We start from the raw sequence: 24,812 nt of genomic DNA on the forward strand, positions 1-24,812 counted from the left end.
GTTTGACGTCACAAACACTCCCAGCGTTCGCCCAGACACTCCCCCCGTTTCTTCAGACACTCCCGCGTTTTTCCCAGAAATGGCAGCGTTTTTTCACACACACCCATAAAACGGCCTGTTTCCGCCCAGAAACACCCACTTCCTGTCAATCACACTACGATCACCAGAACGAAGAAAAAACCTCGTAATGCCGTGAGTAAAATACCTAACTGCATAGCAAATTTACTTGGCACAGTCGCACTGCGGACATTGCGCATGCGCATTAGCGACTAATCGCTCCGTTGCAAAAAAAAATAAAGAGCGATCAACTCGGAATGAGGGCCAATACTCATTGTTCCCGATTGGCCTCGATGGGCCTGGTATTCAGATCTTCAGGAAATGCTCACATCCGTGGCCTCTTCCTCTCAGAGAGGACCTGTTGCAGCAGGGGCCCTGCGTGTTCCAAGACTTACCGCGGTTACGTTTGACGGCATGGCGGTTGAACGCCGAATCCTAGCTGGAAAAGGCATTGCGGAAGAAGTCATCCCTACTCTGATAAGGGCTAGGAAGGAGGTGATGGCAAAGCATTACCACCGTATCTGGAGAAAGTATGTATCTTGGTGTGAGGCCAAGAATGCTCCTGCGGAAAATTTCCATCTGGACCGTTTTCTTCACTTTCTGCAGACAGGAGTGGATATGGGTCTGAAATTAGGCTCCATTAAGGTACAGATTTCGGCCCTATCAATTTTCTTTCAGAAAGAATTGTCTTCTCTCCCGGAAGTCCAGACTTTTGTAAAGGAGGTACTGCACATACAAGCTCCTTTTGTGCCTCCAGTGGCACCATGGGACCTTAACGTGGTGTTACAGTTCTTAAAATCTCACTGGTTTGAACCTCTTCAAACAGTGGAATTAAAATTTCTCACTTGGAAGGTGGTCATGTTGTTGGCCTTGGCATCTGCAAGGCGGGTGTCCGAATTGGCGGCCTTGTCTCACAAGAGCCCCTATCTGATTTTCCATGTGGATAGAGCAGAATTGAGGACTCATCCTCAATTTTTGCCTAAGGTGGTTTAATCGTTTCATATGAATCAACCTATTGTGGTGCCTGTGGCTACGGGGGACTTGGAGGATTCCAAGTCCCTTGACGTAGTCAGGGCATTGAAAATTTATGTAGCCCGGACGGCTCGGGTTAGGAAAACAGAGGCTCTGTTTGTCCTGTATGCAGCCAACAAGGTTGGCGCTCCTGCTTCTAAGCAGACTATTGCTCGCTTGATCTGTAACACGATTCAGCAGGCTCATTCTACGTGTCAAAGTCAGAAAAATATCACGCTGCACGTTGCCATATATGCACTTCATGTGTGTGCACGCTGCATATTTAATCAAAATAATGTATTTTATAAGTTAGTATTCCCCTGAGTTCAACAGGTATCAGTGGGTCTCAAGATGGCTCTTTGACCTTAGAGATTCCCCAAACAATAGCTTTCATGTTGGGAGGGCTTCACATGTTCTTATGCATAGTTAAGCACAGGAATAGTAATTGAAGATTAATTGTATTCCGAATCAGTTTCTTTCCCGCAGACGGAGTACAATAGCCTTTAATTACACTAAGCTTTGAGACTCAATGAGGAGGGCCAACACCTGTGTTTACGAATGGGGCTGGTTTTGTCTCCAGAAGAATGATTGCTGAGATGTCATTGTCTCAACTGAAAGTGGACATTGAGAATACCGAACAAAACCCAGAGACAGGGTTTGTTTTGTATTCGCCAAACAATAGCTTTCCACAAGACAGGAATGTGTTAGTCATCACACAACGTTTTGCATAACCAAGATGACATGCTCAGCTCACTGATACAGCTAGCCCACATGCTGTGAAAGACACACACTTCCTGTGGTTGACACACCCCCACAGCTGGAATGCAGGTATGATATACCCACTGGAAATCACAGGGCACACTCACTCACCCACACAGCTACCTTGCACCCAGAAGCATGGCTGGATCATCACCAGGACTGACCTCCTTACGAAGGCTAAGTATTGAATTCACATGGCTTAATGGCATAGAATAGTTTAAATATGTGTTTGTGGTAAAGTAGTTGTGAAATGATTGGCATAGAATAGTTAGTTTGGAGATACAAATGGCTTAAGGTTAATGATGCTTGTGCAGTTGTGTGATTGTTGGGTGTTTGGGATGATACTCTATGAAATCTGTAATGAATTGGAACAGTAGACAATCTGTAGCATAGCATCTCTGGTATACATTTATGGATGGTGATTTATAACAGATTATAGTAGTTTTACATGATGCATCTTGCTGAAGGTTAGAAGTCAAAACATACTTCCTTTTGTTACTGTAGTCATGTGCTTGTAGCAATAGCAGGCTGATACTTGTGGGTACCTGGTGATCTGGTCTTGTGATGGCTCATATGGACAGCATGAGATATGTGGTGCTGATTCTGGAAGGATAGCATAGTCAGCATACCATATGCTCTGGTTATTGAGATACTGTGTTGGCTTGAAATTGTGAAAGGTGAGTTAGGTGGTTTGGAATTGTAAAATCAGCACATATGCATTGTGTTGAGGCTTGGACATTTTGGAATATAGTGGAGTCTTGTGTCTTCTGCTATGTGATTGTGGTGTAGCAGAGAGTGCCATGTGTTTGGACTTGCAAATCTAAAATGGCTGCTAGCATTCCCTTTTAAATCATATGTTACAGACTTTGGAATCATGGGAGTTTTTCCCAAAATGGAGTCTAGCTTCTGTCCCATGCGGTATTGTAGGGACCATTGTGTTGTTGCTGGGTGTTGTGTATATAGGGACAGCCAGCCTGGGTGAGCTCAATTTTTCTCTCCACAAAGGGTCTCAGCATTGACTAACTGCGCAGCGATTGTTTCTCACATGTGTAAATTCTCTGCAGACATATTGTCTCTTATTTTATGTTATAAGCCATTCTCTCTCTCTCCTTCCCCCTTAAATGTAATTGTATCTGTATTGTATTTTATGTGTAGTTATCCGGTTAGGTATTTTATGTTATCTTGGTAGTGTATAACTTGTATTGTATTATTCTTTTGCAATTGAACGTTCATTCATTTCCTTAAAAGGCGTTAGACCCTTAGACCGGTATTTGAGTGTTTATTATATTGCTAAGAGGTTCTCTGAGCTTCACCTACGCTCATACAGCTTTTAGACTAACAAGGTTACACTGTGTTGCATTTACACCTTATCACTGCACAAGGGTTTACAGTATAAGTACATTGTATAAGGTATAGTTATTAAAGTTTAATTCTGTAAGTGTCTGCGACGCCTGTGCTCACACCCTGTGCACAGCGTCTGCTACACTAAGGGCGTACCCTTGCGGTACCTTTTGCGCCAATTGCGTACTGTGTCTCTTAACCTTTTAAAGTGTTTTAAATAGGATAAACATATAGGCTTTGTCAATTGAGGGCTCCTCCGGTCTTCACATATCTGCACTAGGTAACTTTAGCAGACATTATCGATCAGCAAAAGGCGGGAAGGTGCTATCCCTCGCAGTGCTGACCAGATAAGCGTCTGCTTCACTTGGTAAGGAGTGCTGAAGGAATTCGGGAACTGGAAGGTAGGAACAGTACGTTATTGTCTTTGTAAATCTGGTTTTTATTTCTATTTGGTGCCAACTACACACGCAGATTGGATGGTGTCTGTTTAAATAGGTTTAAAAATGATTTTTAATCGCTCTGCATAGCGTGATAACTAAAAGGAGCTGGCATGATGATTTTCTTTGTGATAAATGGTCTGTCCACCATTTTGTGTGGCCCTCATGGATGTGGAAGGGGGAGGAGCAGCGGCCATTTTGGGAAGGTCAATTTTTTTTCCCCCTAAGCGGCTGATTTTCAGTTGACTCAGGAAATAATCAGCCATCCATTGTCAAAAAGAAATCATCATTTAATGAGTTTTTTTTTTTAATGCATTCGTTTAGTCCATATCATAGTCAATCATAAGTGGTTCAGATAGAGTTTAATAAAAAATTAATAATAAATTAAATATTTGATTTAAGAAATACACAAATAAAACAAAGTAGTTTTTTTTGGTCACTGTCTCTCTTCAAGAACCTGTTTTAACTCTGCTACTTGTAGGATGGCCATTGAAATGCAAATGAACCTGTGTGACTGGATTGTTGTTGTTTTTTTCTCTCTCCCAGCAGTGAAAGAAATTGCACATTCATATGCAAATTAGAAGCACTAAATAAGGTCTCACATAAGTAATAGTGATTGGTACATATATGTAATATCTATATGCGTGTGCTTACATCAATGTATGTTATTAGATTAAATTTAGAATTGCATGTTCATTTGTGTATTTTCACATCTCATTCTCCTGATTGCCACATACCATTGGTAAAGCGCTGAGACATTTGTTGTTATTAATAGTTAAAAGATAAAAAGTAATATTTAAGGGTATAATTGTAAAAGGCACGCACACAGTCTCGCCTAAGAATACAAGGGAGATTTGGGTGGTGTCTAGTGAATGATTACTGTTAAAGATCATTCACATTGATAAACGTGTAGTGTGTTACTGTGGACGTACTTGGGTTGTGTACACGTGTCCTTACAAGGGCAGGGCGTACGCAACGCAAGGGTCGACGCACGGAGCGTATATTACGCAACGGAGCGTACGGATACGCCCACATTAAACAAACCGCACGATAGTATTGTTTAGTAAGCGATAAGAAAGTAACGCGAAAATAACACAAATCTATCTCAAATCCAAAAGTTTAAAAGTTAAAAGGAAAAAAACCTTCTCTATTGCAATTCTTCTGGGTTAGGCTAATACTGAATGAAAGGATTTCTGTGCAGAAATAAAAATTAAAGTGTACATGTGGTAAGAGTGTGTGTATATATAAGATTTCTCTTTTATTACGGAAGTGGGAACCATAGGCCAGTAGAAAGAGATACACCAGCGAGAGTGATATCGTGGGGTGGCTTGGGAGGCGTCCCTTGTTAGACTCGACACATTAATGAGCAGTAGAGTCTGCTGTACATAACAGACCAGGAGGTCACAGACCAGGAGGTCACAGCACAGACCAGGAGGTCACAGACCAGGAGGTCACAGCACAGACCAGGAGGTCACAGACAGGTACAGCAGACTAGAAGTAGAGAGAGCACAACCGAAGAGGGGTTGGTGCGAGACCCATATAGGCCAAAGAAGCTCATCGCTGAAGGAATTTGCAGCAGAAATTTTCAATTCCACTGATCGTTCCGCACATAAGATTAGTTGCTTGTGTGCAGATACGATTGTACCGCATGTGATTGTGTGCGTTAGCGTGTCTTGAATTCAGAAGAACGCTACTTGCACATTGTTAACGTGATTTGTGTAATTTTTTTTATTTTAAGGGAAGTAGCCTGATCACTCGGGGACATTCCAACAACCGATACTTGCTGGGGACTGGAAGGTCCAACACGCCCCAGTAAATAAAGGTTCATAGGGGCCCTAGGTTGGGTACAGCAGCTCTGGGAACAGTGATTGCAGTACTGGCCAACGTGGGCGGAGTTAAGTGGGCGGACCTCGAGGCAAAACCCCCACCGCAGCCTTACCCTGGACATTTTGGTTTTCTGTGAGGGTTGCCGGAGACCCTGATTGGAAGTCAGAGATAGTGAAAGCAACGCCTGCAGAGATGGGGGACACTTGTTCAGGTAAGGGGCGATCAACCCAGGTTCAGGTTGATTTGAAACCGATCAATCAGGTCGGCAAGGTAATGTGTGAGAAATCAGACCAAGATGGTCATCACACAGAAATATTATGCAATGAATGGGAAAGGATGACTGTGCATGACGGGGAAAAGTTTCCCCGAGTAGGTAGTTTTAATCCAGAAGTATTACAGAATTTAAGGAGAAGAGTGTGTCTGATTAAATCTTCAAAAAGGCGTATTAGACATTATGATGATTTAAAATTGTGGCAACAGGAAAGTGAAATGCAAAGAAATTTAACTTACATACCTGACTCTCATCTTGAGAGGAGAGACATGGCAATGGAGAGGATTATGGCTGCAGAGAATGGCGCAATGGTGTACGATAAAAATGCACTTAGTAACTGTATTAAGAATGAAAGTAACAAATGTAATAATGTTTATAAAAATGAAAGTGTCAAAATTACAAATGTTAACCTGTGCAAGTCGCACCCCATGTTAAACTCCCCTCAGGATTACCAGCGAGAAGGTGAAACCAACACGATGTCAACACTCTACCCAGCAGTCATCATACGAGACACCCAGAGGGACACGGCCAAGTTGGTAAAGGCAATAGCAGAACCCCCTAACGGAGGGTCAGGTAAGGTTGTGTCAACAGGTAAGTACGGTATTGTATGTTACTCACAGACAAATGCATCTTACACCAAAGAGTTAACACAAAATAGCATAATGGAACAAAATCCTGTCAGGGTGAACACAATATATTAAAACAAATGTACACTACAGGAAAGTAGCAGTTTATGTGTTAATAAATGGTTTAAAGGAAGTATTAAGAACGAGTATACAAGCCTCTCTACCTAACTGGAGAAATAACTCAGTAACTGCATTAAGGAACTACGCTGTTGGGCATGAGCAAAACATCATCAAGCACAGGGAAACAAAGAAGCCCCAGATCCCTGTGGGTAAGTCAAAGGTGAAAAGGTGTTATAATTGCCAGAAGGAAGGTCATTTTGCAAGAGATTGTAGACCAAAAAGTAGACCAAATTCATATAAACCCCCTAGACAAAGATATGAGCAGAGTTATGACACACCAAATTGTAATCAGAGATCACATAGGAAGGAGTTTGGGCCGCACCTGTAACATGCAATCAGGAAAGGTGATCATTAGGACTGATAGTAAGCCTGAGGTTACAGTCAATGAAATGGGAGGTCAGTTCCTTGCAGGCACAAGGACGGCCGGGTAGACGTTGTAATTTATCTGTAAATGTTCTTTTCCCCATCTCTGACGTTCATCGGCAGGACCCAAATATCACATAGCTATTTGGTCCTTGCAGAAGTCTACCAAACCCCAGTATGACCTACCAGCATCGATGTATCCTGGCCAGATACAAAGGGTAGGTATGGAAATACTGGTGGGAGAGACTATGCAGGGATACCATTGGACATGTAGATGTGACAGCCTGATGGTGAACGGAAGATCTGACAATGTTTTTTTTTCTCTCCTGAAAAATGTTTGAAAAAAATGTTTTTTTTCTGTTGTTGTTTATTGTTGATTTATGTGATGCATATATATATATATGAACGGTTCTCTCTCTCTTGTTGTTTTTTTTTTTCTCTCTCTTCTTTCTCATGTTCTCATAACGTTACAGATGGTATGTCACACATTAGTTGGACAAATGGTAATGCAAGATTTATTCTCCTTACAGAAAGAGCGCTGAGCTAGAAGAAATATTGTATCACCAGAATGTTTAGAAGACTGAGAGACAGCACCTTTGAGATGACAGCAGAACAAGAAGAACAACAAGACTAGAGAACTAATTATCGTAACAAGTTTCTCTCCCCCTCAAACTGTTTTCCTGTACCCCCATTACAAATTTCTCCTTTCTCCTCCTGTAAGATGGACTCGCCTCAAGAGACTGTGAGCCGTGTTTTCATGTTGACCCTGATGTTGACCAGAGCAGTCTGTTTCGGTGAGAGTACCAGTGAGGCCGAGAAAGGATCCAGAAAGGTTCTGATGACAAAGATGGAGGCGTAAATTTCCAATAACAACACAATCACCGAGCAAAGGCGAGTACCGGAAAACGATCTAGCAGCCATGTTATTTATAGACATTGTGAAGGATTGTTAGCTGAAAAGAACTGTATCTGTAGACACTGTGACAGTAGAGTTGAGGATGGGTGCATCAAGAAATGTCAGTCCAGTTTTAACATTAACATGGACCGGCATCCATTGGGTGACTATCACTCATTAGTGGGTAAGGTGTTAAACCAAACAGACTGTTGGGTATGCTCTCAAGTACCTCAAGGCCATAGCAAATCAGGATTAGTACCATTCCCTTTAACTATAGGAGAGGTACTTGAGTTAAGTGGTGGGAGACCGGTGGACAAGAGGTTTAATATCTCTAGTCCTCCTAGTTTGAAGCTCCACCAATATCATGTGGATAGGTCCTTAGTGTGTTTTAACATTTCCAATCCCCGAAAGCCGGGAAATTGGGAAGTGTCATGGAGTAACCAAACCATGACCTTTTCATATAGAGCCGATAGAATGCCTACAGATACAGAGCTCATACGCCACATAGCCGATAGTGGAAAATATTTCCTATATAGGTATACCCTAGGAAGTAGGATCATGAGAGTTGGAGAAGTATCACCAGGATACTGTGCACATATCATACAATCGGATACGTGTACCAGACAGATGGGAGAATTAGGGTTAGAAGAGTCCACATGGAAAATGTGTAACATGGTAATGACATATTCAGTCCCATATGTTCTCCCCGATGATGCATATTTCATATGCGGGAGAAAGGCGTATGAGCGGCTTGCCCCAAACTCAGAGGGATTATGTTATATTGAAAAAGTACCGCCTGAAGTAATGACTGTATCGCATAACAAAATTGATTTGACTTACGACCCAACCATTGAAACCACGCTGTGATAAAAGGTGATTCCACGACCTGTTTCTTTCACCCGTTTCTCCTTTGTTTTCCTCCAAGGTACAAGGACTCGCTTGGAAGAAGAATTTGACAACCTTTTACACAGACAACTGATGGACTATGCCATAGACCCCCCATATCCCTAGTACCTTTAATTTTACGCTAGCCCAACACTTTTTGTAAGTCTATGGACATTGAAAAAGCTTTTTGCACACCGTTATAGCAAAAGCATCGGGAGACTACAGTCAACATGTACATCGAGACAAGACAAGACACAAGACAAGACCTCAATCGGCAAATGTATATTAAACTCACATAGTTTATCACTGCTTTTACCATAATTGTTCTTTATCTTCATCTCTACAACCTTCAGGTAATAACACACATAGTCGATAGGGAATATAGGCACAGATATCAGCACTCACATATTCCCCCATTCATGTATCATCAACTAAAATGTGCTCCCTCATTTTGTTGCAACCAAAAGCCGAAGAGAGCTCGGTAAAGTTTGACAGCCCATCCACAGACCCGTACCACGGTATAAGAAGGAATTCAAATGTATACTTCGCAATACCTCGAAGCTTGATTTTAAAACACGTACGGCACGATGATACATGACCCCCCAAACATGGATTCATACACACATGCTTCTGCTATCTCACTAGGTCATACCCTTTTCCCACCTTCTTCTCTCCTCCCTTACCCAATCATAGAAATGTATTTACATATGACATATATTTTTCTCTTTTTGAAATGTTTTAGGAAGTGGCAGTTATTGGTGACTGCCAAAGGGTGGACTGTCAAAGTCAGAAAAATATCACGCTGCACGTTGCCATATATGCACTTCATGCGTGTGCACGCTGCATATTTAATCAAAATAATGTATTTTATAAGTTAATATTCCCCTGAGTTCAACAGGTATCAGTGGGTCTCAAGATGGCTCTTTGACCTTAGAGATTCCCCAAACAATAGCTTTCATGTTGGGAGGGCTTCACATGTTCTTATGCATAGTTAAGCACAGGAATAGTAATTGAAGATTAATTGTATTCCGAATCAGTTACTTTCCCGCAGACGGAGTACAATAGCCTTTAATCACACTAAGCTTTGAGACTCAATGAGGAGGGCCAACACCTGTGTTTACGAATGGGGCTGGTTTTGTCTCCAGAAGAATGATTGCTGAGATGTCATTGTCTCAACTGAAAGTGGACATTGAGAATACCGAACAAAACCCAGAGACAGGGTTTGTTTTGTATTCGCCAAACAATAGCTTTCCACAAGACAGGAATGTGTTAGTCATCACACAACGTTTTGCATAACCAAGATGACATGCTCAGCTCACTGATACAGCTAGCCCACATGCTGTGAAAGACACACACTTCCTGTGGTTGACACACCCCCACAGCTGGAATGCAGGTATGATATACCCACTGGAAATCACAGGGCACACTCACTCACACAGCTACCTTGCACCCAGAAGCATGGCTGGATCATCACCAGGACTGACCTCCTTACGAAGGCTAAGTATTGAATTCACATGGCTTAATGGCATAGAATAGTTTAAATATGTGTTTGTGGTAAAGTAGTTGTGAAATGATTGGCATAGAATAGTTAGTTTGGAGATACAAATGGCTTAAGGTTAATGATGCTTGTGCAGTTGTGTGATTGTTGGGTGTTTGGGATGATACTCTATGAAATCTGTAATGAACTGGAACAGTAGACAATCTGTAGCATAGCATCTCTGGTATACATTTATGGATGGTGATTTATAACAGATTATAGTAGTTTTACATGATGCATCTTGCTGAAGGTTAGAAGTCAAAACATACTTCCTTTTGTTACTGTAGTCATGTGCTTGTAGCAATAGCAGGCTGATACTTGTGGGTACCTGGTGATCTGGTCTTGTGATGGCTCATATGGACAGCATGAGATATGTGGTGCTGATTCTGGAAGGATAGCATAGTCAGCATACCATATGCTCTGGTTATTGAGATACTGTGTTGGCTTGAAATTGTGAAAGGTGAGTTAGGTGGTTTGGAATTGTAAAATCAGCACATATGCATTGTGTTGAGGCTTGGACATTTTGGAATATAGTGGAGTCTTGTGTCTTCTGCTATGTGATTGTGGTGTAGCAGAGAGTGCCATGTGTTTGGACTTGCAAATCTAAAATGGCTGCTAGCATTCCCTTTTAAATCATATGTTACAGACTTTGGAATCATGGGAGTTTTTCCCAAAATGGAGTCTAGCTTCTGTCCCATGCGGTATTGTAGGGACCATTGTGTTGTTGCTGGGTGTTGTGTATATAGGGACAGCCAGCCTGGGTGAGCTCAATTTTTCTCTCCACAAAGGGTCTCAGCATTGACTAACTGCGCAGCGATTGTTTCTCACATGTGTAAATTCTCTGCAGACATATTGTCTCTTATTTTATGTTATAAGCCATTCTCTCTCTCTCCTTCCCCCTTAAATGTAATTGTATCTGTATTGTATTTTATGTGTAGTTATCCGGTTAGGTATTTTATGTTATCTTGGTAGTGTATAACTTGTATTGTATTATTCTTTTGCAATTGAACGTTCATTCATTTCCTTAAAAGGCGTTAGACCCTTAGACCGGTATTTGAGTGTTTATTATATTGCTAAGAGGTTCTCTGAGCGTCACCTACGCTCATACAGCTTTTAGACTAACAAGGTTACACTGTGTTGCATTTACACCTTATCACTGCACAAGGGTTTACAGTATAAGTACATTGTATAAGGTATAGTTATTAAAGTTTAATTCTGTAAGTGTCTGCGACGCCTGTGCTCAAACCCTGTGCACAGCGTCTGCTACACTAAGGGCGTACCCTTGCGGTACCTTTTGCGCCAATTGCGTACTGTGTCTCTTAACCTTTTAAAGTGTTTTAAATAGGATAAACATATAGGCTTTGTCATACGGCTGGATTGCCATTACCAAATTCGGTTAAGGCCCATTCCACTAGGAAGGTGGGCTCTTCTTGGGCGGCTGCCCGAGGCGTCTCGGCATTACAGCTTTACCGAGCGGCGACTTGGTCGGGTTCAAACACTTTTGCAAAATTCTACAAGTTTGATACCCTGGCTGATGAGGACCTCATGTTTGCTCAATCGGTGCTGCAGAGTCATCCGCACTCTCCCGCCCGGTTTGGAGCTTTGGTATAAACCCCATGGTCCTTACGGAGTCCCCAGCATCCTCTTGGACGTAAGAGAAAATAAGATTTTAAACCTACCGGTAAATCTTTTTCTCCTAGTCCGTAGAGGATGCTGGGCGCCCGTCCCAGTGCGGACTATCTTCTGCAAGACTTGTATATAGTTTTTGCTTACATAAGGGTTATGTTACAGTTTTGATCAGCCTCGGGCTGATGCTGTTTTGTTTCATACTGTTAACTGGTTCGTATATTTCAGGTTATACGGTGTGGATGGTGTGGGCTGGTATGAATCTTGCCCTTAGATTAACAAAAATCCTTTCCTCGTACTGTCCGTCTCCTCTGGGCACAGTTTCTCTAACTGAGGTCTGGAGGAGGGGCATAGAGGGAGGAGCCAGTGCACACCCATTCTAAAGTTCTTTATAGTGCCCATGTCTCCTGCGGAGCCCGTCTATACCCCATGGTCCTTACGGAGTCCCCAGCATCCTCTACGGACTAGGAGAAAAAGATTTACCGGTAGGTTTAAAATCTTATTTTTATTTCATCAGACCATGCTCTGTTTCTGAATTCACTAACACTCTTTCCCCCTCTCAGATCACAGCCTTATCACCTGCATGCTCTCCTGCTTTACTTCAAACTCAATGTCATTGAAGTCCTCTGATCCTCCTCAAATCTGCAGAAATATTAACACAATTAATTTTCAATAACATTCCACCTCTGCAACAACTGCTCCCACCTTTTTCTGCATCGGTTGTACCACACCTTAACCAGACTCTAGAAATAGCCCTTGATGAAGTGGCTCCAGCTACCCATCACACTCCAAGTAGGCCTAGATGTCAACCAAGGCACCATAAATTAACAAGACACCTACAAAAACTCATGTAAAATTGCATGGCAGTGGCGTAAATCTTGTATGCAAAGCGACTTCCTCACCTATAAGACTACTTACCACTCCTATCGTAACGCCTTGGATGCTGCCAAGCAAACATATTTTCAAACTGCAAGCGACTTTTTAATACACTTAAATTGCTTCTCAATCCTCCCTCAACCAACCAACCAACCAACCAACCAACCAACCAACCAACCAACCACTATTAATGTGCAAGATCTTGCTTCCTACTTCAAGGATTGATTGATAAGATCTGAGATAAAATGGTACGCTCTTCCTCAGTCAGTGACCTGCTCAATTCCCTTCCTGGCACTTTCTCTTCATTTGATCCGTCAAATAAAGTTGAACGGCGGGATGTAATGGAGTCCGAGCCTGCGGAGGTGCGGGATGCCATCTGATCTCGGATGTTTTTTTTTTAAAGGGGCAATCACTTAAAAGGCATGGTTTTGCCTTGTCCCTTTAAAAAAAGTCAGATATCCACCGGCTTCCCGCACCTTCACCGATCTCGGACTCCATTATATCCCGCCGGAAGTATCATCACTATTCTCATTCTGCTAGTCTACTACCTCTCCTCTTGATACTATACCCTCACAAATAGGTAAAGCTCTGTCTCCTGTGCTCATCCCTACCTTAACAAACATCTGTAATCTCTCTCACTTTTAGTATCTTTCCTTCGATGTTCAACCATGTAGTGATTGCTCCCATTCTGAAAAAAACAAAATCCTGACCCAAACTCTCTCTCAAACTACCGTCCCATCTCTCAGCTCCCATGCCCTTCTAAGATCCTTGAGAGACTTGCATACAATCAACTCACACACTTTCTTAACTCTCACAACTTATTGGATCCACTTCAGGCAGGCTTTCATTTGCAACATTTCACAGAGACCGCACTGACTAAAGTAGTGAATGATCTGATCACGGTTAAGTCCAAAGGCCATTTCTCCTTATTCTTCTAGATCTCTCTGCTGCCTTTGACACAGTGGCCACTCTCTTCTCATACAAGCACTACAATCCCTAGGTCTTCAGGACACAACCCTTTCTTGGTTCTCATCCTACCTATTTAGTCGCTCCTTCAGTGTCCACTTTTCTGAAACCATCTCCTCTTCGCTGGTACCGCAAGGCACAGTCTTAGGTCCTCTGCTTTTCCCAATCTATACCACATAACTTAGCAAACTAATCAGCACTTTTGGATTTACAGTATCATACGCATACAGATGATACTGTAAATCCACCTATCCTCACCAGATTTGTCACCATCTATAGTGGTCCGTGTCACTGAATGCCTTTCTGCCATTTCCTAAAAAAAGGAATAGTGGTTTGATCTGCGCTCTAGAATACAGTGGCAGCCTATATGATACAAAGAGCCTTCACCAAGACCCCAAATGGAATACTAGAAACAAAAAAAGCGACCACACCTGGCACCACCATATACAAAACCAGCTTACTTGGTAGTGAAATGACAAGAGATGTACAATAACCTCTTTTCAGAGATAATAGGTATCTGCAAGATCAAAAGCAAACATACGTAGTGCAACCAATTTGTATAAAATATATAGAAGATTTTTATTGGTTCAACTCACATAAATATTAGTCAGTAGTGCATATCATCCACCAGATGGCATCAATCCTCAATTCCCATAGGCATCTCAGTACACTGAAAACTCAGAGGAATAATATATAGTGCAATACAGCTTCACCATAAAAAAAATAATTTAGACAAAAACACACTTACATAAAACATGAATTTAAAAGCATATATCACCCATTTGGGGTAGAATACTGGAAATCCAGTTCACTACAGAACCAGCTGTGTCAGGTCTCCAGAACGGGATCCAGTTGATTAGAGCCTTGTGCTTAAGCGCGCTTTCGGTCCTCAGACCTTCCTCAGAAGCATAAGGCTACTACTCAACAGGAGCCACTTAAATACCCCTCCTAATCACCCCACTCCTCCTGTGTTCAATTCCGATTCTGGCGCCGATCAGCGCTGGAATCAGGAAGCGCTGTCACTCTGTGGAACGCAAACAGGAAGGACGGAGAAAAACCTCAAAGATTATTTGGTACGCAAGGATGTGTCACAGCTAGGGAAGAAAATGAGTCAATCATTCCTTACCAAACCAAAAAACGTCTGTTTTAAATGCAGTAATTGTATGACATGTAGAATTTTACAAACAGGACCAACATTCCACCATCCATATACAGGAATCAAGTAGAGATGAGCGCCGGAAATTTTTCGGGTTTTGTGTTTTGGTTTTGGGTTCGGTTCCGCGGCCGTGTTTTGGGTTCGACCGCGTTTTGGCAAAACCTCACCGAATTTTTTTTGTCGGATTCGGGTGTGTTTTGGATTCGGGTGTTTTTTTCAAAAAACACTAAAAAACAGCTTAAATCATAGAATTTGGGGGTCATTTTGATCCCAAAGTATTATTAACCTCAAAAACCATAATTTACACTCATTTTCAGTCTATTCTGAATACCTCACACCTCACAATATTATTTTTAGTCCTAAAATTTGCACCGAGGTCGCTGTGTGAGTAAGATAAGCGACCCTAGTGGCCGACACAAACACCGGGCCCATCTAGGAGTGGCACTGCAGTGTCACGCAGGATGGCCCTTCCAAAAAACCCTCCCCAAACAGCACATGACGCAAAGAAAAAAAGAGGCGCAATGAGGTAGCTGACTGTGTGAGTAAGATAAGCGACCCTAGTGGCCGACACAAACACCGGGCCCATCTAGGAGTGGCACTGCAGTGTCACGCAGGATGGCCCTTCCAAAAACCCCTCCCCAAACAGCACATGACGCAAAGAAAAAAAGAGGCGCAATGAGGTAGCTGACTGTGTGAGTAAGATAAGCGACCCTAGTGGCCGACACAAACACCGGGCCCATCTAGGAGTGGCACTGCAGTGTCACGCAGGATGGCCCTTCCAAAAAACCCTACCCAAACAGCACATGACGCAAAGAAAAAAAGAGGCGCAATGAGGTAGCTGACTGTGTGAGTAAGATAAGCGACCCTAGTGGCCGACACAAACACCAGGCCCATCTAGGAGTGGCACTGCAGTGTCACGCAGGATGGCCCTTCCAAAAAACCCTCCCCAAACAGCACATGACGCAAAGAAAAAAAGAGGCGCAATGAGGTAGCTGACTGTGTGAGTAAGATAAGCGACCCTAGTGGCCGACACAAACACCGGGCCCATCTAGGAGTGGCACTGCAGTGTCACGCAGGATGGCCCTTCCAAAAAACCCTCCCCAAACAGCACATGACGCAAAGAAAAAAAGAGGCGCAATGAGGTAGCTGACTGTGTGAGTAAGATAAGCGACCCTAGTGGCCGACACAAACACCGGGCCCATCTAGGAGTGGCACTGCAGTGTCACGCAGGATGGCCCTTCCAAAAAACCCTCCCCAAACAGCACATGACGCAAAGAAAAAAAGAGGCGCAATGAGGTAGCTGACTGTGTGAGTAAGATAAGCGACCCTAGTGGCCGACACAAACACCGGGCCCATCTAGGAGTGGCACTGCAGTGTCACGCAGGATGGCCCTTCCAAAAAACCCTACCCAAACAGCACATGACGCAAAGAAAAAAAGAGGCGCAATGAGGTAGCTGACTGTGTGAGTAAGATAAGCGACCCTAGTGGCCGACACAAACACCGGGCCCATCTAGGAGTGGCACTGCAGTGTCACGCAGGATGGCCCTTCCAAAAAACCCTCCCCAAACAGCACATGACGCAAAGAAAAAAAGAGGCGCAATGAGGTAGCTGACTGTGTGAGTAAGATAAGCGACCCTAGTGGCCGACACAAACACCGGGCCCATCTAGGAGTGGCACTGCAGTGTCACGCAGGATGGCCCTTCCAAAAAACCCTACCCAAACAGCACATGACGCAAAGAAAAAAAGAGGCGCAATGAGGTAGCTGACTGTGTGAGTAAGATAAGCGACCCTAGTGGCCGACACAAACACCGGGCCCATCTAGGAGTGGCACTGCAGTGTCACGCAGGATGGCCCTTCCAAAAAACCCTCCCCAAACAGCACATGACGCAAAGAAAAAAAGAGGCGCAATGAGGTAGCTGACTGTGTGAGTAAGATAAGCGACCCTAGTGGCCGACACAAACACCGGGCCCATCTAGGAGTGGCACTGCAGTGTCACGCAGGATGGCCCTTCCAGAAAACCCTCCCCAAACAGCACATGACGCAAAGAAAAAAAGAGGCGCCATGAGGTAGCTGACTGTGTGAGTAAGATAAGCGACCCTAGTGGCCGACACAAACACCGGGCCCATCTAGGAGTGGCACTGCAGTGTCACGCAGGATGGCCCTTCCAAAAAACCCTACCCAAACAGCACATGACGCAAAGAAAAAAAAAGGCGCAATGAGGTAGCTGACTGTGTGAGTAAGATAAGCGACCCTAGTGGCCGACACAAACACCGGGCCCATCTAGGAGTGGCACTGCAGTGTCACGCAGGATGGCCCTTCCAAAAAAACCTCCCCAAACAGCACATGACGCAAAGAAAAATTAAAGAAAAAAGAGGTGCAAGATGGAATTGTCCTTGGGCCCTCCCACCCACCCTTATGTTGTATAAACAGGACATGCACACTTTAACCAACCCATCATTTCAGTGACAGGGTCTGCCACACGACTGTGACTGAAATGACGGGTTGGTTTGGACCCCCACCAAAAAAGAAGCAATTAATCTCTCCTTGCACAAACTGGCTCTACAGAGGCAAGATGTCCACCTCATCATCATCCTCCGATATATCACCGTGTACATCCCCCTCCTCACAGATTATCAATTCGTCCCCACTGGAATCCACCATCTCAGCTCCCTGTGTACTTTGTGGAGGCAATTGCTGCTGGTCAATGTCTCCACGGAGGAATTGATTATAATTCATTTTAATGAACATCATCTTCTCCACATTTTCTGGATGTAACCTCGTACGCCGATTGCTGACAAGGTGAGCGGCGGCACTAAACACTCTTTCGGAGTACACACTTGTGGGAGGGCAACTTAGGTAGAATAAAGCCAGTTTGTGCAAGGGCCTCCAAATTGCCTCTTTTTCCTGCCAGTATAAGTACGGACTGTGTGACGTGCCTACTTGGATGCGGTCACTCATATAATCCTCCACCATTCTTTCAATGGTGAGAGAATCATATGCAGTGACAGTAGACGACATGTCCGTAATCGTTGTCAGGTCCTTCAGTCCGGACCAGATGTCAGCATCAGCAGTCGCTCCAGACTGCCCTGCATCACCGCCAGCGGGTGGGCTCGGAATTCTGAGCCTTTTCCTCGCACCCCCAGTTGCGGGAGAATGTGAAGGAGGAGATGTTGACAGGTCGCGTTCCGCTTGACTTGACAATTTTCTCACCAGCAGGTCTTTCAACCCCAGCAGACTTGTGTCTGCCGGAAAGAGAGATCCAAGGTAGGCTTTAAATCTAGGATCGAGCACGGTGGCCAAAATGTAGTGCTCTGATTTCAACAGATTGACCACCCGTGAATCCTTGTTAAGCGAATTAAGGGCTCCATCCACAAGTCCCACATGCCTAGCGGAATCGCTCCGTGTTAGCTCCTCCTTCAATGTCTCCAGCTTCTTCTGCAAAAGCCTGATGAGGGGAATGACCTGACTCAGGCTGGCAGTGTCTGAACTGACTTCACGTGTGGCAAGTTCAAAGGGCATCAGAACCTTGCACAACGTTGAAATCATTCTCCACTGCGCTTGAGACAGGTGCATTCCACCTCCTATATCGTGCTCAATTGTATAGGCTTGAATGGCCTTTTGCTGCTCCTCCAACCTCTGAAGCATATAGAGGGTTGAATTCCACCTCGTTACCACTTCTTGCTTCAGATGATGGCAGGGCAGGTTCAGTAGTTTTTGGTGGTGCTCCAGTCTTCTGTACGTGGTGCCTGTACGCCGAAAGTGTCCCGCAATTCTTCTGGCCACCGACAACATCTCTTGCACGCCCCTGTCGTTTTTTAAAAAATTCTGCACCACCAAATTCAAGGTATGTGCAAAACATGGGACGTGCTGGAATTTGCCCATATTTAATGCACACACAATATTGCTGGCGTTGTCCGATGCCACAAATCCACAGGAGAGTCCAATTGGGGTAAGCCATTCCGCGATGATCTTCCTCAGTTGCCGTAAGAGGTTTTCAGCTGTGTGCGTATTCTGGAAAGCGGTGATACAAAGCGTAGCCTGCCTAGGAAAGAGTTAGCGTTTGCGAGATGCTGCTACCGCTGCTGTTCTTGCGGCGGGAGTCCATACATCTACCCAGTGGGCTGTCACAGTCATATAGTCCTGACCCTGCCCTGCTCCACTTGTCCACATGTCCGTGGTTAAGTGGACATTGGGTACAACTGCATTTTTTAGGACACTGGTGAGTCTTTTTCTGACGTCCGTGTACATTCTCGGTATCGCCTGCCTAGAGAAGTGGAACCTAGATGGTATTTGGTAACGGGGGCACACTGCCTCAATAAATTGTCTAGTTCCCTGTGAACTAACGGCGGATACCGGACGCACGTCTAACACCAACATAGTTGTCAAGGCCTCAGTTATCCGCTTTGCAGCAGGATGACTGCTGTGATATTTCATCTTCCTCGCAAAGGACTGTTGGACAGTCAATTGCTTACTGGAAGTAGTACAAGTGGGCTTACGACTTCCCCTCTGGGATGACCATCGACTCCCAGCAGCAACAACAGCAGCGCCAGCAGCAGTAGGCGTTACACGCAAGGATGCATCGGAGGAATCCCAGGCAGGAGAGGACTCGTCAGAATTGCCAGTGACATGGCCTGCAGGACTATTGGCATTCATGGGGAAGGAGGAAATTGACACTGAGGGAGTTGGTGGGGTGGTTTGCGTGAGCTTGGTTACAAGAGGAAGGGATTTACTGGTCAGTGGACTGCTTCCGCTGTCGCCCAAAGTTTTTGAACTTGTCACTGACTTATTATGAATGCGCTGCAGGTGACGTATAAGGGAGGATGTTCCGAGGTGGTTAACGTCCTTACCCCTACTTATTACAGCTTGACAAAGGCAACACACGGCTTGACACCTGTTGTCCGCTTTTCTGTTGAAATACCTCCACACTGAAGAGCTGATTTTTTTGGTATTTTCACCAGGCATGTCAACGGCCATATTCCTCCCACGGACAACAGGTGTCTCCCCGGGTGCCTGACTTAAACAAACCACCTCACCATCAGAATCCTCCTGGTCAATTTCCTCCCCAGCGCCAGCAACACCCATATCCTCCTCATCCTGGTGTACTTCAACATCTTCATCTTCAATCTGACTATCAGGAACTGGACTGCGGGTGCTCCTTCCAGCACTTGCAGGGGGCGTGCAAATGGTGGAAGGCGCATGCTCTTCACGTCCAGTGTTGGGAAGGTCAGGCATCGCAACCGACACAATTGGACTCTCCTTGTGGATTTGGGATTTCGAAGAACGCACAGTTCTTTGCGGTGCTACTGCTTTTGCCAGCTTGAGTCTTTTCAGTTTTCTAGCGAGAGGCTGAGTGCTTCCATCCTCATGTGAAGCTGAACCACTAGCCATGAACATAGGCCAGGGCCTCAGCCGTTCCTTGCCACTCCGTGTGGTAAATGGCATATTGGCAAGTTTACGCTTCTCCTCCGACAATTTTATTTTAGGTTTTGGAGTCCTTTTTTTACTGATATTTGGTGTTTTGGATTTGACATGCTCTGTACTATGACATTGGGCATCGGCCTTGGCAGACGACGTTGCTGGCATTTCATCGTCTCGGCCATGACTAGTGGCAGCAGCTTCAGCACGAGGTGGAAGTGGATCTTGATCTTTCCCTAATTTTGGAACCTCAACATTTTTGTTCTCCATATTTTAATAGGCACAACTAAAAGGCACCTCAGGTAAACAATGGAGATGGATGGATACTAGTATACAATTATGGATGGACTGCCGAGTGCCGACACAGAGGTAGCTACAGCCGTGGACTATTGTACTGTACTGTGTCTGCTGCTAATATAGACTGGATGATAATGAGATGTAGTATGTATGTATAAAGAAGAAAGAAAAAAAAACCACGGGTAGGTGGTATACAATTATGGATGGACTGCCGAGTGCCGACACAGAGGTAGCTACAGCCGTGGACTATTGTACTGTACTGTGTCTGCTGCTAATATAGACTGGATGATAATGAGATGTAGTATGTATAAAGAAGAAAGAAAAAAAAAACCACGGGTAGGTGGTATACAATTATGGACGGACTGCCGAGTGCCGACACAGAGGTAGCTACAGCCGTGGACTACCGTACTGTACTGTGTCTGCTGCTAATATAGACTGGATGATAATGAGATGTAGTATGTATAAAGAAGAAAGAAAAAAAAACCACGGGTAGGTGGTATACAATTATGGACGGACTGCCGAGTGCCGACACAGAGGTAGCTACAGCCGTGGACTATTGTACTGTACTGTGTCTGCTGCTAATATAGACTGGATGATAATGAGATGTAGTATGTATAAAGAAGAAAGAAAAAAAAACCACGGGTAGGTGGTATACAATTATGGATGGACTGCCGAGTGCCGACACAGAGGTAGCTACAGCCGTGGACTACCGTACTGTACTGTGTCTGCTGCTAATATAGACTGGATGATAATGAGATGTAGTATGTATAAAGAAGAAAGAAAAAAAAACCCACGGGTAGGTGGTATACAATTATGGACGGACTGCCGAGTGCCGACACAGAGGTAGCTACAGCCGTGGACTACCGTACTGTACTGTGTCTGCTGCTAATATAGACTGGATGATAATGAGATGTAGTATGTATAAAGAAGAAAGAAAAAAAAAACACGGGTAGGTGGTATACAATTATGGATGGACTGCCGAGTGCCGACACAGAGGTAGCTACAGCCGTGGACTACCGTACTGTGTCTGCTGCTAATATAGACTGGTTGATAATGAGATGTAGTATGTATAAAGAAGAAAGAAAAAAAAAACCACGGGTAGGTGGTATACAATTATGGACGGACTGCCGAGTGCCGACACAGAGGTAGCTACAGCCGTGGACTACCGTACTGTACTGTGTCTGCTGCTAATATAGACTGGATGATAATGAGATGTAGTATGTATAAAGAAGAAAGAAAAAAAAACCACGGGTAGGTGGTATACAATTATGGACGGACTGCCGAGTGCCGACACAGAGGTAGCTACAGCCGTGGACTACCGTACTGTGTCTGCTGCTAATATAGACTGGTTGATAATGAGATGTAGTATGTATAAAGAAGAAAGAAAAAAAAAACCACGGGTAGGTGGTATACAATTATGGACGGACTGCCGAGTGCCGACACAGAGGTAGCTACAGCCGTGGACTACCGTACTGTACTGTGTCTGCTGCTAATATAGACTGGATGATAATGAGATGTAGTATGTATAAAGAAGAAAGAAAAAAAAAACCACGGGTAGGTGGTATACAATTATGGATGGACTGCCGAGTGCCGACACAGAGGTAGCTACAGCCGTGAACTACCGTACTGTGTCTGCTGCGACTGGATGATAAATAATGATATAAAAAATATATATATATCACTACTGCAGCCGGACAGGTATATATTATATAATGACGGACCTGCTGGACACTGTCTGTCAGCAGAATGAGTTTTTTATTTTATAGAATAAAAAAACACCACACAAGTCACACGACGTGTGTTTAACTTTTACAGGCAGACATTCACAATACAATATAGTATACTATATACTGGTGGTCAGGTCACTGGTCAGTCACACTGGCAGTGGCACTCCTGCAGAAAAAAAGTGTGCACTGTTTAATTTTTTAATATGTACTCCTGGCTCCTGCTATAACCTAACTGCTCCCCAGTCTCCCCCACAATTAAGCTGTGTGAGCACAGTCAGATATTATACATAGATGATGCAGCAGCACACTGGGCTGAGCACAGATATGGTATGTGACTGAGTCACTGTGTATCGTTTTTTCAGGCAGAGAACGGATTATATTAAATAATATAAAACTGCACTGGTGGTCACTGGTCAGTCACTAGTATAACTAACTAATACTATCAGCAAAATTCTGCACTCTCTGTCTGAGTACTCCTCCTAAGCTCCAGTAAATGAAGTGTCACTGTCTCACTCTGTCACTAGTATAACTAACTAATACTATCAGCAAAATTCTGCACTCTCTGTCTGAGTACTCCTCCTAAGCTCCAGTAAATAAAGTGTCACTGTCTCACTCTCACTCTCCTATCTATTTCTTCTCTAAACGGAGAGGACGCCAGCCACGTCCTCTCACTATCAATCTCAATGCACGTGTAAAATGGCGGCGACGCGCGGCTCCTTATATAGAATCCGAGTCTCGCGATAGAATCCGAGCCTCGCGAGAATCCGACAGCGTCATGATGACGTTCGGGCGCGCTCGGGTTAACCGAGCAAGGCGGGAAGATCCGAGTCGTTCGGATCCGTGTAAAAAAAGCTGAAGTTCGGGCGGGTTCGGATTCCGAGGAACCGAACCCGCTCATCTCTAGAATCAAGTACCACATACGACATCGTCTTACGTGTACTAGCCACTTTGTGGTTTATACTATATCATGACCATGTTCCAAAATTTATGTCAGGAAAACTGAAGTTACATTTCGTGAAAGAATGGCGCAACACCGCACAGCCATACGGGCAGCCATTAATATTGGATCTAGTATCGAACCGGTGGCACGCCATTTCTTGGAATCAAAACATAACTTGTCCACTTTACGTTAATAGATCATGTGCCCCCACTGTCGAAGAGGTGACAGATCGATTAAGCTTCTACAGAGGGAAGCTGAATGGATACTACGCTTAGATTCTTCAACCCCTAGAGGACTCAATGAGAACATTGGTATGCAAGTATTTCTTTAAAATCAGATTATTAACAGGTATTGATTAGAATTTCATGCTGACTAGTTATTAATTACTTGTATCATAAGTACAGAGCAATGATATATACACACTATAATACATATCTAATATTCATCAAGTCAGTAAGTATTAGTGATGGGTATCCATTAACCTGTTCAACAGAGGTGCTGGCAATCATAAATTAAGAGAAAAATCCAGGAGCAGAGCATTGTGTCCCTCCTGGAGAGGGTCATGTTGGGCATACATTATATCTCCTCTTAGGGCATAGGTCTGCAAACTCCGTCCTCATTACCCCACACAGTGCATGTTTTGCAGGTCTCACAGAATCACAAGTGAAATAATTAACTCCACCTGCGGACCTTTTAAAATGTGTCTGTGAGTAATTAATACACCTGTGCAGCTGCTGGGTTACCTGCAAAACATGCACTGTGTGGGGTAATGAGGACCGAATTTGCAGACCTATGTCTTAGGGGGTCATTCAGACCTGATTGCTCACTAGCAGTTTTTTGCAGCGCTGCTATCAGATAGTCGCCGCCTACAGGGGAGTGTATTTTAGCTGTGCAAGTGTGCGATCACCTGTGCAGCCGTGTGGTACAAAAAAACTTTGTGCAGTTTCTCTGAGTTGCCCAGAACTTACTCAGCCGCTGCGATCACTTCAACCTGTCCAGGACCAGATTTGACATCAGACACCCGCCCTGCTAACGCTTGGAAAGAAAACTTTCAGTTGCCACCTACAAATGCCTTCTTCCTGTCAATCTCTTTGCAATCGGCTGTGCGAATGGATTCTTCGTAAAACCGATCGCACAGCAACGATCCGCTTTGAACTAGAGATGAGCGGGTTCGGTTTCTCTGAATCCGAACCCGCCAGAACTTCATGTTTTTTTTCACGGGTCCGAGCGACTCGGATCTTCCCGCCTTGCTCGGTTAACCCGAGCGCGCCCGAACGTCATCATGACGCTGTCGGATTCTCGCGAGGCTCGGATTCTATCGCGAGACTCGGATTCTATATAAGGAGCCGCGCGTCGCCGCCATTTTCACACGTGCATTGAGATTGATAGGGAGAGGACGTGGCTGGCGTCCTCTCCATTTAGATTATAAGAGACTGAGAGAGATTTACTGGAGCTGACTAGGAGGAGTACTGTTACTGTAGAAGTGTAGAGACTGAGTGGAGAGAGTTTACTAGTGAGGACAGTGCAGTTTACTTTATAATCCGTTCTCTGCCTGAAAAAAGCGATACACAGCACACAGTGACTCAGTCACATACCATATCTGTGTGCACTGCTCAGGCTCAGGCCAGTGTGCTGCATCATCTATTATCTATATATAATATTATATATATCTGTCTGACTG

This window comes from Pseudophryne corroboree, chromosome 6, assembly GCF_028390025.1.
Source record: "Pseudophryne corroboree isolate aPseCor3 chromosome 6, aPseCor3.hap2, whole genome shotgun sequence".
NCBI lineage: Eukaryota > Metazoa > Chordata > Amphibia > Anura > Myobatrachidae > Pseudophryne > Pseudophryne corroboree.